The sequence below is a fragment of the Protopterus annectens genome, chromosome 2.part2 (genome assembly GCF_019279795.1).
Source record: "Protopterus annectens isolate FY-2018-M chromosome 2.part2, PAN1.0, whole genome shotgun sequence".
Classification (NCBI taxonomy): Eukaryota; Metazoa; Chordata; order Ceratodontiformes; family Protopteridae; genus Protopterus; species Protopterus annectens.
In genome coordinates, this window is record NC_056730.1 from 266,246,846 (window position 1) to 266,262,304 (window position 15,459).

Here is a 15,459-nt window from a genome sequence, read left to right on the forward strand (position 1 = left end):
CCCTTGTGAACCAATTTCAAGCCTAGCCAATTACTCCATGTGGAATCAAAGCCTGCACATTGTGTCTGTAAGGTAAACACCTTAACCATTATGCTATCCTCCCATAGCCAGTCAAATTAGTAAATTGAGGTAGGATGAGGGAGAATGAGGATTAAGTAGAAGTAGGTAGTTAAGAAATATAATCAGTCAAATGTTTACAGTAGTAGATAGAAGATAAAGTGCAATAATCACCATATGGGAATTTAATACAGAGCAGCTATGATGTCAGAGGTACTGCAGTTTGTATTTTCTTCTGGATTGGAAATGATGTGGGTGTAGAGCAAGAGCAGAGTCAAGTGCATTGCAGATGCTGTCTTAGCAGCCCTTGAAACCATTTGTCGTTTTCTATAAGCTTCCTGATAGTTATTGACTCAGGTCTATACTAGTTCACCAAAAGTTATTTTCAGCAAACACCTATTCATCAACATTTATTCAGCGAAAATCACTTCCAAGATTTGCTGAATTTTCCAAAGGCAATAAAACAATTGCCCTGCAGCACAATGGAAACCACAAATAACTAAATCAAATCCACCCACATGGGGTCTTCGCCCTCCACACCCCCCTCTAACTATGTATACCAACTCTGAGATCGCACTACAGTGGGGAAAAGGTCAAACTTGTGTAGTTAGCCAACTACTTCATTGCCTTGGAAAATTCGGAGAATTGCAGAAGTGATTTTCGCTAAATGCATATTTGATGAATAAATGTTCACTGAAAATAACTTCCGGCGAACTAATACAGACCCCAATGACTCTTAGGGACAGGATCACAACTGGATAAATCTATAGAGAATCACCACCACTCAATTCAGACAAAAATATTTGTCTCTTGTGGGGAATATTTACTGGCAGTAGCAGGTGGAATTAAAAAAAGCTGCAGATGCTTGTATTCCCCATGAGAGGTGACATTTTCAGGCAGTGAACACACACAAAATGTCTTCAGAAGCAGGAACTGATTTGCCCGTCTATAATCTCAGGTATACTGGCTTAATAGGAGGGACCAGTCCCTATTACTGTGAGATCATAAATTCTCCCATTTAACATCCTTTGTGTTGCTCATTTCTAATGCAAATACTTTGCATTGAGACCAAGTCACTGACTCATCAAAATTGTCTCATTTCTGCCTGTTTGCATCACCTGTTGGAAATTTACCTAGTGGAACCACAATTATCTCTCTATGTATCTATCCATCTATGTAGCTATCTATTTATAGGTTCATAGGTTCATAGGTGTGTACTAGGCTAATGGCCCTGGAGCCTTTACCAGCCTAGCCCATAGAAGTGCCCTGTCATTGTGCCACCTGATGTTAGTTCCCAGTGCCTCTATCAAGTAGAGCCATTGGATTGACCCTGGGGTGAACTTTCTATTTCCCATCCACTCAAAGAGATTTCTCTTGAAGAGGGTCAGCAAGGTGCTCTGACTGACATGTATGGAAAGTCTATTCCAGAGCACAGGCAGTCTCTGGGTTATGAACCTGTCCATCCAGCATGTTCTGTTGATTGTGGCAATGACGTTGAGGTCTCTAGAGCATGTGATGAGGAGGGATTGGGATTTCATTAGATGTAGCATTTCTAACAGTGCTGGATCAGACATGGCTTTGTAAGTCAAGCAAAGATCGTTTCTTAGTAGATGATATGAGATAGAGAATAGCTGGAGTTTTTGAGTCTGTCCATGTAGGGTATGTGTTTAAGGCTTAGGATCCTCTTCATGAGGTACTTTTGTGACCTCTCCAGCTGTTGCAAGTGTCTAGTGAGGTACATGCCAAATGGGGCATTATACTTAATGATTTGTTTAATGAGGGAAGAGTAGAGAGAAATGATGACCTCTTTCTTCCAAGATGCAAAACCCTTGGTCATGAGATGTGCCACATAATGGACTTTCTAACCACAGTGGCAATGTGGTGGTCGAAGGAGAGGTTGCTGTCAACCTGTGTCCCCAGATCTCCTATAACACCTTCAGTGTTCAGTGGGGTCCCATCAATGTGGTAATTAGTGAGAACTGAGTTTTTTCCCAAAGGGGATAACAACAAATTTTTTGGCATTAAGCTTAAGGCCATGGATTTGACACCAGTCATTAGCATCAGTGAGGCCTTTCTGTAGGATGTCTGCATCACTTGTGGAGTTAATAATGGCTCCCAGCTTGCAGTCATCTGTGAACCTGGTCGGTAAGAGCCCCTCCATGTTGGCCTGGTCTTCTGAGAAGTAGATGCCAAACAGGAGAGGACCCAGGACTGATCAGTGGGGACTCCACTCATGACTGGTCGGCAGTCTGACTTGGAGTCCTCTACTTTCACACTGTGGGTTCTATCTGTTAACCAATTTGCAACCCACCTAATGATATAGGGGTTGCTGCCTAGTTTGGTGAGTTTATCAATAATTCCTGAGTGAGGAATGGTATCAAAGGCCTTGGCCAGATTGAGGTAGGCTGTATGAACTGCTTTACCTTCATCCACATCTGTGGTGATTGACTCAAAGAAGTCAACCAGGTTGAGCAGGCACGATCTACCTTTCACAAAACTAAAGTGCATGCATCTTGAGTTTGGAGATTCCCTATATCATTGTTAATTGGGTCCATGATGATGTGCTTCATAGCCTTACATATCAGACTCATCAGGCTAATGGGGCAATAATTTCTAGAGTCTGTAGTTGCTCCTTCTTTATGGAGAGGGATGACTGTAGCAGTGCACCATTTGGTAGGGACAAAGCCTGAGGTGAGGCTCTGAGTGAACAGGGCACACAGATGTGGTGCCAGTTCACTTTGTAATTTATGTAGAACACGGTCAGGGATGTTGTCGGTTCCCATGGAAGCTGTATTCTTTGCACTGGACAATGCAGCTTTAATCTGTGCTGCAGTAATGCTGGGTGCCTGGCATTATTCAGGTATTGAGATTGGTCCTTTGGGGGGAGAGGCATTAAGTCGGCACTGAATCTGTCAGCCAGTATGTTGGCAATATCTGTTGGCTCGGTATCCATTGTGCAGTAACTCAGAGCAAATCTGGGTATTGCCGTGGAGATTCTTGATATAACTATAAAAGGCTTTGTGGTTGTTTTTAGTGTCTGTTTCAATTCTGCCTTCATAGCTGGCTTTGGAGGTTTTGATGAGGGATCTCAACTTTTTTTGAGGCTAATAAGGTAATTTTTCCAGTCTTGGGACTTCATTTTTTTCTGCAGCCATTGCTTCCTTCTGTTGTAGAGTTTATTAATGGCAGGGGACCACCAGATTGGCTTCCATTTTTGGAGGAGAGCGTCTTGGTTCTGTTGGGTATGGGTAGTTCCATGCATTTATGTTCATGTTCGTACAGTGCATTTGGTGTATGATTCAGCAGTCATGCATCTATTTTCCATTGGCATGGGTGCCATGAAGTTAGCCACCTCTGGTTTTAGGAGTCCAAAGTCAGCTTTGGAGAAGTTTTTCATGGTGGCTATCTTTGCTGGGGGTGTGGGTGAGATGTGGATTCCCATGGTGATTAGTTTGTGGTTGGATCTAACTAGGGAGGAATTGGCTATTGGTCTAGACCAATGGTTGCCCATGTTGGTAATAACCAGTTCAAGGATGTTCCTTCCTCTAGTGGAGGTAAGAATAAGCTGGTCCAGGGCATTGGAACTGATGAATTCCAGGAAGCGTTGGGCCAGTGCATTGGTGCATGAGTAGTTTTCCCAGTTGATGGAAGGGTAGTTGAAGTCACCTATTATGAGAGTGTTGGATCTTAAGAGCTTCCAGAGTGCTTGGGAATGTGGAGGGAGAGTCTTGGGACATGGTTGGGGACCTATAGCAGGCTACAACCTGAATCACTGTTTTACCCAATGTTAGTTGTACCTGGACTATCTTAGATGTGTTATGCTGGGCTACTAATCTGGAGGTGTGCATATCCTTTATGAATATGCAGACACCACCACCTTTGGAGCTTTGGTCCATGCTCTGGGGCAGAAATATGTGGAATGAGTTATAGCCTGGTAGCACAAGGGTGCTTTCTGCTGGTTTAAACCAGGTCTCCATTACAGCACAAATGTCGATGTTCTCCATTTTGAGGAGTGCTTCGCACGAGTGCATCTTGAGATTTAGACTTATATATATATATATATATTCACATGCACACTCATATAGCAATACAAATGCTTCTTAATTTAAATGTGCTAAAGCTAGTCTTAGAGTATCCCTTTCCCATAACAATGCATATATGTATATGTTTTTTATTTTTATTTTTCATTTTTTTGTAGGCCTTGCTCTTATGTATAATAAATAGGTAACAAAACAAACTGGAAATGAGCAAATACTTCCAAGGACGATGTATTCAAAACATTTTTGGCCCACTTCATGATACCCCATGTCTTATTATGGTTCAGCAGAAATAACTTCCAGCGAACTAATACAGACCCCATTGACTCTTAGGGACAGGATCACAACTGGATAAATCTATAGATAATGACCACCACTCAATTCAGACAAAAATATTTGTCTCTCGTGGGGAATATTTATTTATTAATAATACATCTTCAAAGTTTTCTGCTAGACACTTTAATCCATGATCCTTTCCCTCATTCTTTCTTTTTTCTCCAGCTGTCTAGAATTTCAATTTGCAAACTTCTTCCTGCAATTCCTAACACATTGCCTTTCTCAGTCAATAAAATCTATCCAATATTCATTATGTAAAAAGCCAGCTATATATGTCAACTTGTAAAATATATTTAATCTCTTTGACTATAGGCATTGTTCCATATACATACAAAGCTACTCATACCCTAAAATTTGTAATTCTCCTGTCCCTGAACATTACTGCTGTCACCAAACTTTTTCATGTTGCAGAATCCGGGTTCCTATTAGATTATTGAAACTCCGTTTATGGGAATACGAAATCATTGACATGTATTGCGTGAAATATATACTCGTCGAATGTGCAAAAACGCAAAATTCAAAATGTTGAAATGTTTTGGTTGGCCCGTCTCCGGTATACCTCCGTAAGGTAAGTGTGCGATAGTTACGGACCTTAGAATTATGATGCGGGTTAAGGTAAGTGTATAGATAGGTAATGTGTGTAAGATTTAGTGTAATGTTAGAAGTAGGGTTTTGTTAAATGTATTTATGTGTATTATTTATTTTGTTTGGGTATATCTCCATAGGGGAAGTGTGCAGTAGTTATGGACTTTAGGGTTAGGGAGGGGTTAAGGATAGTGCATAGATAGTTGTGTATGTGGGGTTTAGTGTAGGGTTAGAAGTTGAGTTTTGGTGCTCTACTTTAGAGTTAGGAGTAGGGTTTGGTTAGTGTATGTATGTGGTATATTTATTTTGTTTGGGTAGGTAGTATGTAGCGGGTGATGGAGTTGGCCAACTATGAAAGTTCAGTATATTTTAAATTTTGTGGTTTAGTGCATTCGGTATTTTTGCGGTTCAAGTAATATGTGTTGCTGTTTTGGTATTCGATGTAATGGATTTTTGTTGATTTAATATAGACCCGCAAAATCCCTATGAATGCTAGTTTATAATCAAATACTTGAATTCTTCCAAGACTGAGACTTTAAATTTACAGCAAAGCCTTCAACTAGGTTTTAATACCTCCATTTCTCATTATAGAAAGTTCAAGGCTATTGCATCTTATGACAATTATGCTTTGACAGTTCCTACCGTAGACTGCACCTCCCTTTTGTAGGATGGCTTTTGTGGGTATGCCTGGGGAGAATTTATGAATATCCATCTGATCATTCAGGTCCTGTTTGAAGGAAGTTAATATATCTCACTGCCTTATCTGCAGGAGGAACCTATTTCATATCTCACTGCCTTATCTGCAGAAGGAACCTTTTTCATATGTGAGGTCAATGATGGATAATGTATCTGTCTCTTCACATTCTTTTATTTATCTGCTGCTGAAGCAGATTTAGATCCCTTGCTCTGATATTTGTGGGAATGTTGAATTTCTACAGGAACAAGATATCCTGGACTACTGGATCCCTGATTGCTTGGAAGTCAAGGCATAGGTCTCCCCTGATGACCCACTAAGAAACAGAACAGAGTGATAATGCTTTTAGTCTTTTCTTTGGTAGCTTAAGCATTTTAAATCCAATGTCTTCCTTGTTAAGAACATATGGGTTCTTGTCAACTGTTTAATATGTCTGGTCAGGTGCACATTGATGGTTTTGTTTTAGTCTTTAACTAGTCTGATCAATGCCAACTGCAAAGCCAGAATAACCACTTTTGGGTTTGGATGATATTCCTTTGACAATCAGCTGTGCCAAGTGCAAGGATTTCCTGACAACTGTTGCTACAGAGTGGTCACAGTTCTCCGGAGCTGTAAATACATGTTTATTTTGAAGTGAAATTTGCAATGAATTGATTTGCCAGGAAATTAGCACTGCCCACCAGGTCTGAGCAGGTTTTCTCATATTGTATGAGTTCTGTGCATTGCTGAGTGTGATTTCTTATTCACAGATTCATATATTCATAGATTCGTAGATTGTTACTAGGCTAACAATCCAGGTGGCCTTTCTAAGCCTAACCAAGTTTTCCCAAAAGAATAATGATGTCCTGTATCTAAATAGGACATTGACAGCCAGGTATTTATAAGCTATCTCTGGCCATAAGAGGCATGGGTGCCAAGCCCAGTGTAAATTTCCTATTCTCCATCCACTGGTCTAGTTTGGGCTTAAACTGGGTAATAGATGAATTCAGCTTCACATGGGTGGGAAGCCTGTTCCACAGGATAAGCAGTCTTTGGGACACATATCTGTCTCTCCAGCATGTTCTGTTTAAGTCACAGACAAAACTCAGGTCCCTAGACCTTGTATTTCTGGTACTCTTTGACTTATGAATATGTAGAAGATTCATAAGTGTGAAGTTTGCGGATCCCTTACAAGCCAAGTATAGATCACTCCTCAGCAATCTATATGAAACTGAGTAGGGAAAAGGGCTTTATGGGACTCTGTATAAGGCAGGTTTGTTATTCCATGTATTCTTTTGTAAGGAACTTTTAAGGTCATTCTAGTTGTTGCATATGTCTAGTCAGGTACATACCAAATGAAGCACTGTAATTTATGACTGCTCTGATAAGGGCGGAGTACAGTGGGATAATGACATTTTTGGACCTAGATGCCATGCCCTTATTTATAAGTTTTGCAACATAAAAGGATTTCCTCACCACTATGGCCACATGGAGGTTAAAGGTAAGACTACTGCCTATGTGCGCACCCAGATCCCTGACCAATGGGTTGACTCTTTGGGGTGTATTATCAGCATGGCAATTAGCCAGAATGGTTGACTTCCCAAAGGTACAATTAAGCATTTCTTAGCACTGACTTTAAGACCATGGCTTTGGCACCATTTGTTGGTCAGAGATAGACTTTTTTGAAGAATGCTATTGGCTGCAGGGGAGTCAATAATAATCCCCAACTTGCAATCATCTGCAAACTTAGTCAGTCATAAACCTTCAGCATTTGCCTCCATTTGTCCTATATGGACAGATTAAAAAAACTCTAGCTATTCTCTATCTCATATCACCTACTTAGAGGTGATCTCTGCCTGACTTACAAAGCCATGTCTGATCCAGCTGTGTTAGAAATTCTACATCTGAAGAAATCCCAATCCCTCCGCACCACACGCTCCAGAGAACTCAACCTCATTACCACAATCAAAAGAACATGCTGGAGGGACAGGTTCATAACCCAGAGACTGCCCATGCTTTGAAATAGACTTTGCAGACATGTCAAGCAGAGCACCTCACTGGTCCTCTTCACGAGAAATCTTGTTGAGTGGATGGGAAATGGAAAATTCACCCCAAGGACTACTCCAGTGGCTTTACCTGATAGAGGCACTGGGAACTGATGTTGAGTGGTACAATATCAGGGCACTTTTATGGGCTAGGATAAGGGTCTTGCCTGCATTTGTGACATGCATAAAGAGCTCAGACATGTCTAAATCTAACCTTCTAATCTTAACCTTTCCTCCTTCCTCCGTAAATTGGTTCTCCAGCTATTTATCAAATAGATACCAAGCTGTAATATGGAAAAGTTCCCCAAGGATCCATTCTTGGTCCCCTTCTTTTTAATATATTTATAAATGATTTCCACAAATCCATTCCATTCGCAAACATCATCCAATATGCAGATGATTCTACCATCATCTGCTCTGCCACATCTTCCTCTATGCTCCAAAAGCTTACTCAAGAAGCTTTTTCAATTACTGAACATTGGATGAAAATAAATCACCTAGCACTCAATGCCTCCAAAACAAAACTAATGGTATTCACCCCTTCTAAAACTACTCCCTTTGATATAAACACATTCTTGATTACTAGCCAAAATAACACCCCTTTCTAGAACTGGTATCTGAAACCAAGTTACTTGGTGTTCAAATTGACAACCAGCTTAATTTCAATTCCCATCTACTACTAAATATTAAAACATCAAAATCCACTAGGCATGCTCTCTCGTCAGAATCAGTACGCTCCTCCAAAATCACTCTCGCTTCCTCCTTTCTTATCCCACCATTGTTGTCTAATCTTCAGACCTCTAACTTTCCTCTCTCTCCAAAAACTAAATTGGCTTGAACTACCTAACCACCTCATCTATACACAGTTAACTTTAGCCCACAAGCTCATTCTCAAACCCTCTCTTTGTCCCTCCCTGTCTTCTGCCTTTAAAATGCACCTACCCAATAGAGTCTTAAGATCTAACAATCAAAACCTACTAGAAGTTCATAAACCCTCTCATCTCCCAGGCAAAAACTTACTATCCTTTAACCTAGCCTGTCTCTGGAACTCACTCCCACCATCCATTCCTCCAACCATTATATGTTCAAAAAATCTCTTCATATACATCTAAAGTCCCAATGGGAATGTTCTTGCTCCCACCCCTCATAAATATATGATATCTTATCCTCCTTTTACGCTTATGTTACTTAACTGTATCTCACAAAGCTTATGTTCCTTACAAAATAACTACTCTGTATGTGTAAAACAACGTCACTTTCTCAGCATATTCACTTCACATTAACTCTCATTAGATTGTATTGTTTTGAATACTTCCTGAATTTTGTTTTGTTTTGAATGCTTCCTGAATTTTGAGCTCAAATGTTGTATCTTGTACTTTGTATAATTATTATTAGCAATGTTTTGTATGTACCTAGTTTGTCTGTTTTGGAGCTTTTCTCCCCAGGACTCCATTGAAACGGGTTCTTTTGGCCCAATGGACTATCCTGGTAAACCAACTGCAAATAAATAAATAAATAAAATAAAATAAATGTATATCTGGTTGGTCTTTTTGCCTTGTATCATTCACTACCACATATACAACTACCATATCATAGCTATATCTGCCTGGTGCAAAGTTTTTAAGGGCCTTGAAAAGTCTGTGATTATCCTAAATGACAACTCACTTTCACCCTGTCTTTGTCCAGGCTTTTGTGTGTTTCTAACTATTATGTCACCAATGACTGAAACATTTTTGTTTGTGGCACGATCTGGTGTACTGGAAGTGGAACCATTTTGTCTCTTGTTGACTCTTTCTTAAAGGTGAGGTATTATGAGCTGTACTATTTGATTTTTATGTTTGCTAAGGCTAAGGGTAGTACTCATAGTCAATACTTGAACAGATAAAGGCAATCATCATACGTCTCAAACAAGCATAACAAAAGTGTGATTCACAGAGGTCATTTACACCAATGTACAATGGCCACAGATGTGTTTATACAAATGCACAATTAAAGAGATGTAAATGATAAATGACAAAAAAATACATGTTTAAAAGTCTTCTCCCACCTGTTTTTGATTCATAGTAATAAACTGATGCATTTCACATCATGTGCAGATTCATTATAAAAGGTAGAATCACACTTTTTCTACCCAGTTTGCAATCTGCAATGATTATGTCCTTTGCCGCTAGCCTATTTTCCAATGTGAACAAATTGTCTTAGCGAAGCCAAAAAAATACTTGTGTCCAGAGGCTCTTGTCAGCCAAGATGGTGGACATGTAGACTGAGATTTACTCATTATAATTTTGAAAATCAGGAAATCCTTCATTGATTCAGAGTGGACATTGATTTTGTAAAGGTCCTGCATGTATGACCCTTACAGGGGTACTGGTGGGATATATCGCCTTCTTATCCCTGTGGACACTAAAGTATGCATAGTCCAAAACAAATGCTCGGTGTTGACTGAAGTCCAACCAAGACAAACCAACAAGCAATCAAGCAAAAAATCCTTGGAAGGACACTGCTATATAACCAATGCTGTTTATTAAAATAACAGACTTTTCAAGCATACAGATGATAAAATGATGAGCGCTTTCGGGTGTTAACCCTTCATCAGATAAAGAACAAGATAAAACACTACATAATTTAAATACATGACCCACCAATGAGCAGTCAATACTGAACCTGCCTGTTCTATGACATCATTCAGGCCTCCTATGAGCCATAAGCTCAGTAATCCACTTGGATTCTATCAGTTCAGTCAGTTGTTTGATACCCCCTCCTCTATTGTTAAGCTTGACATTAACTATTGCCCTGAACCTAAAACTATGTGTGGGGTTGTGTTCTATATGCCTAAATAAGGCATTATGTATGTCACGATTTCTAATGGCAGAAAGATGTTGTAGCACCCTTACTTTGAACATATTGTTCATTTTTCCCACATAAAAGCAGGTGGGTATGAAACAGATGTACACACACAGGGCAGGAGTATGCATGGCTCCTCCCTGTGCTAATACATACGCAAACCTGGTCCTCTCTTTTTGGGAGAAAAGATATATTTTTGATAACAACAACTGGATGCGATATATCAGAATGTATAAAAGATTTGTGGATGATGTTTTTATTCTATGGAAGGGGGAAAAAGCTATGTTAGATAAATTTGTTACCTTAGGTTCACTATGAAATGTTCACATACCAAGATAGATTTCTTGGATGTTTCTATAGAGCAAACTTGTGAAGGCTTACACAAGCCTTCATAGGAAGGAATGTTGGAAGAACACACTTTTATCCTTCGATAGTATGCATCCATGCTTTACTTTTCCCAATATAGTGCAGGGACAGCTTGGTAGGATATCAAGAATCTGTATGGATGATCTCTGTTTTGAAGGTGAGGTAGAGAGGTTAAAAGGATTTCTTCATCAGAGGGGTTATAAAGAAGAAATGGTGAATAAAGTTGTAGACAATAACAAAAACAAAAGGAGACAGAATTTTAAACATTGTCCAATAATGGTTTTGGTAACTATAAGCCCAAAGTCACCTTTACCTACAGTAGTAATATCAAAGACATATGTGGGATTATCCAGAAAATGTAATCCCATGTTTGGGTATAGGAAGAATAAAAATTTGAAGGATATTCCTGTGGGGAGCACAGTGCTAGTACATCTTCTTTTCTACATCAATAAGGATTTAGTATTATCCCATTACTGGCAAAGTTTTGCAGAACCAAGGATATTGTTTATCTGGCAGAATGTGAATCCCTGCTGCTTTTATGTGGGAAAAACGAACAATATATTCAAAGTAAGGGTGCTACAACATCTTTCTGCCATTAGAAATTGTGACATACATAATGCCTTATTTAGGCATATAGAACACAACCCCACACATAGTTTTAGGTTCAGGGCAATAGTTAATGTCATATCAAACAACTGACTGAACTGATAGAACCAAGTGGATTATTGAGCTTATGGCTCATAGGAGGCCAGGCCTGAATGATGTCATCCATGTATTTAAATTATGTAGTGTTTTAACTTGTTCTTTATCTGATGAAGGGTTAACACCCGAAAGCGCTCATCATTTTATCATCTGTATGCTCAAAAAGTCTGTTATTTTAATAAACAGCATTGGTTATATAGCAGTGTCCTTCCAAGGATTTTTTGCTTGAAAGTATGCATAGTGTTCACTATATTTACTATAGGTTTTTCAGGAAACTGACTAGGGGCAAGTTGGTTATCTCTTAGGTTTCTGACTTGTAGATACATTAGCAGTTCCAGGACATATTTTTGGCACATTTAGTTCAGTACATGTGTTTATCAGTGTTACCCCAGGGCCAAGCCCAGACTATGAATGCCTTTTACGGAATGGCATATTTCCTTGAGGTTCTCTGTGTAACATAGTGCATCCATGTTGTAATTAGGGTCTCATCTGGTCCACTGAAAGAGCAATTCCACAATAGGAAGGGCTACCACACCATCAACTCCCAGATAGTTTGTGATGCATGGGGCTGCTTCACCAATGTGTATGCCCGATGTCTTGTCACTGAACACAATTCCCATATATGGCACACTAGCTTACCCTACCATTTCTTCCAGCATGGTAGGCTGTCCAGTAACCATATTGTTTATAAGTGGAAAAAATATTCTCTATTTAACAATTTTAGTTGTTATACATTGTAAAATGTATTACACAATTCTAAACCACTTTTTCTTTGTTTTGCCTTCCTCATCTTCTCTCTGTCTCTCTGTCTATCATCTCTCTGTCTCTCTCTTGGTCTCTTTTTTCATGTGACACTGGATACCCCCTGGAGCCATGGCTCATGTCACCACTGAAAAATTCACATGGAGCTACAGAAGATATTTTCTATACAGCTTTGTCCCAGACATATGTCGTCATTAGGCAAGTATTTGGAATGTTAAAGGGTAGATTTAAGTGTTTGAATGAGTCAGGGGTGCCCTTTAGTATGACCCAGCTACTACATGTAGAATGTTTACTGCAAGTTGCACTCTATATAACATAGTCTGGTGGAGAAGTGACTAATGCTGTCAGTGCAGCTCCCAATTCCAGTCCTAATGTGAGCAATGATGACCAGCCAGCAGCAGGAGTAAAGGACTCCATGCAGCAGGCTTGCGAATGACATTTGGTAGTGCAGGTAAAGAGGCAGGGTCTAGTCCAGAACTATTGACCATAACATTCAGTGACTGCTTCTTTTCTTGTAGAAAAGACATTGCATTGATATGCGTGGGATGTGCTGAATGGTGCATGGTGCGTTTTCTGCTGTTACTGTTTATTAGACATTTTCTCATCTTAAAATATCTTTTTTGTTTTCAGGCAGGTATTCATATTATTGTTGGTAGACATTATGCCTGAGTGCTCAGTGATACATCTTTAACTGGTTTCCATTAGATGTTCTGTTTAGGTGGTGTACCTTCTTATGCACATACTGATTTTCATAAGAATGTACATTGAATAAAAAGTATTATTTCATCATTTAACATGAAAGAAATACTTTCCACTTTAATGGAATAATTTTCACAAGTATTTTAGTATAACACAATGTTTCCTCACTTTTACTGTTACATTTATTTATTTACTGACATGTGATTACTGGGAAAGTCCAACTGAGAAGATACCCATTTTTAACAGATGCCCAGGGAGAAAAACTCCAAAGTATTTTAAGAACAATAATTTCAAAATCTTCAAAAATAATAGAAAAATATCTGCAGTTTAAACAATTGTGCCAAATTAGAATGTGAAAACATGGGTTAAGAATAAATACTACATGTATAATATTTAGGGATTAAAGGTAAGTTAGTATAATACAAACAGGAACTGCAATATGAAGTAACAGAAAAAGAGGGTTATGGCCTATTTAGAAAGAGAGTCATGGGAGACAAATTGATTGAAGTAAAAGAGTGAGTAAAGAAGGGATTGTAAGGAGATGTAAGGTATAAATAAGTACTTTTTCAAATTTAGGGATATAATTATCTTGGGATTGTGCAAGAATAGAGACAGATTTTGGCTAGAAAATCTTTCATAATGATCATAAAGGACAGGGCAATAATGGAGAAAATTGGGCCAAGTCCAGAATACCAAGTTATGTGGTTACACAAAATCCAATGTTCTATGTTAGTACCTGAAAGTGTTACTGCCACTACATTTGATAAAAGTAAAATGCTTGTCAGTATTGATAAGTGTATCTCTCAGCTGTCTGTGACATTAATTAGAAAAAATCTTAACAATGAATGCGTAACATGCCCTTCAAATGTGGAACAGTGAGTAACATGGACATTTTAAAACTCAAAATAAGGAACATTCCTCATAATGAGATCACTTGAGTGGTATTAGTAACAATAATGGGTTTTCTACCCATTATTTTTAGCTTTGCCTCTGCTAAGTGGGCAAAGAAGTTGAAAGTTGTGGCCAAGATGATATGCAGCCGCTCCAAGATGTTACACAACTGCTGTAATGTTCCAAGAGCTACACAAGAACTTGCGGTTCAGTGTTCTGCATTATTGTCAAGGACTGGAGGTGGGCTTTTGACCTGATAGATAAAGGTAAGAAACTGTAAGCCTTAACAGCATGTTATAAATAGAGAACATGCCCAGCATTAGTAACACCCACATAGAATCATAGGATCATAGGAGATTACTAGGCTATTGACCCGGAGGTCATTTTAAGCCTAGCCGTTTCATCCCGATGTAATCTCATAGAAATGCTAGTCAATACCCAGGATTGCATTTAGTAATGACTGTCCATGTCCAGGATTGTTGGGGCTCTATCTGTAGTAAAAATTTATGGTGCCCCATCCTCTCATCCAGGTTCTTCTTGAACAGTGTCATAGAGGTGCTTTGTTTCAAATGAATTGGTAGCCTGTTCCAAAGAAGTGACAGTTGCTGGGAGATAAATCTGTCCCTCCAGCATGTCCTATTTAAGTCACAGACAATATTTAATTGCCAGGAATAGGTAGCCCTAGTCCTATCTGATTAACAGATATGCAGAAAGTTTATTAGGTTTGGGTATTGTATTGCTCTGTAGGCCAGGCATAAGTCTCCCCTAAGAAGTCTATATGATACGCAATATAGTGACAGGGACTTTAGTCAGTCTGTGTAAGGCACATGCTGAAGCCCCTTGATTTTCTTTCTTAGAATCCTCTGAGGTCTCTCTAACTGCTGAAGGTGCTTATTATGGTACATGCCAAACAGGGCGTTATACTCAATTATGGACTGGATACGTGCCGAGTATATGGGGGTTATAACTTCTTTTGCTCTCAAGGTGATACCTTTACTAATCAAGTATGCTACGCAGAAAGCTTTTATTACTACAGAAGACACATGGTGGTCAAAGTTAAGGCTGCAGCCACCTTATGATTGCAGGTCCCTTACCACTTCATGGGTTCTTGGGGTATTGTTGTTGATTTGATTGTGTGAGGGGACATTGTTTGTGCCATAGGGAATGATAATGCATTTCCTTACATTCACTTTGAGGCCATGACTAATTCACCAGTTGTTGGCCTGCATGATTCAGTGATTGCACCTAAGATGCAGTCATCTGTAAACTTGGTCAGCCACAATCCCTTAGTTTTGACCTGATCATTCGAGAAGTATATACCAAACAGTAGGGGGCCCAGCACTAACCATGTGTCACTCCCTGGTAAAAGGTCTGCTGTTTGATATGAAGTCACCCACTATGATAGTGTATGTCTGGTTTGTGAGCCAGTTGGCAACCCACCTGACAACAAAGGGCCTTACAT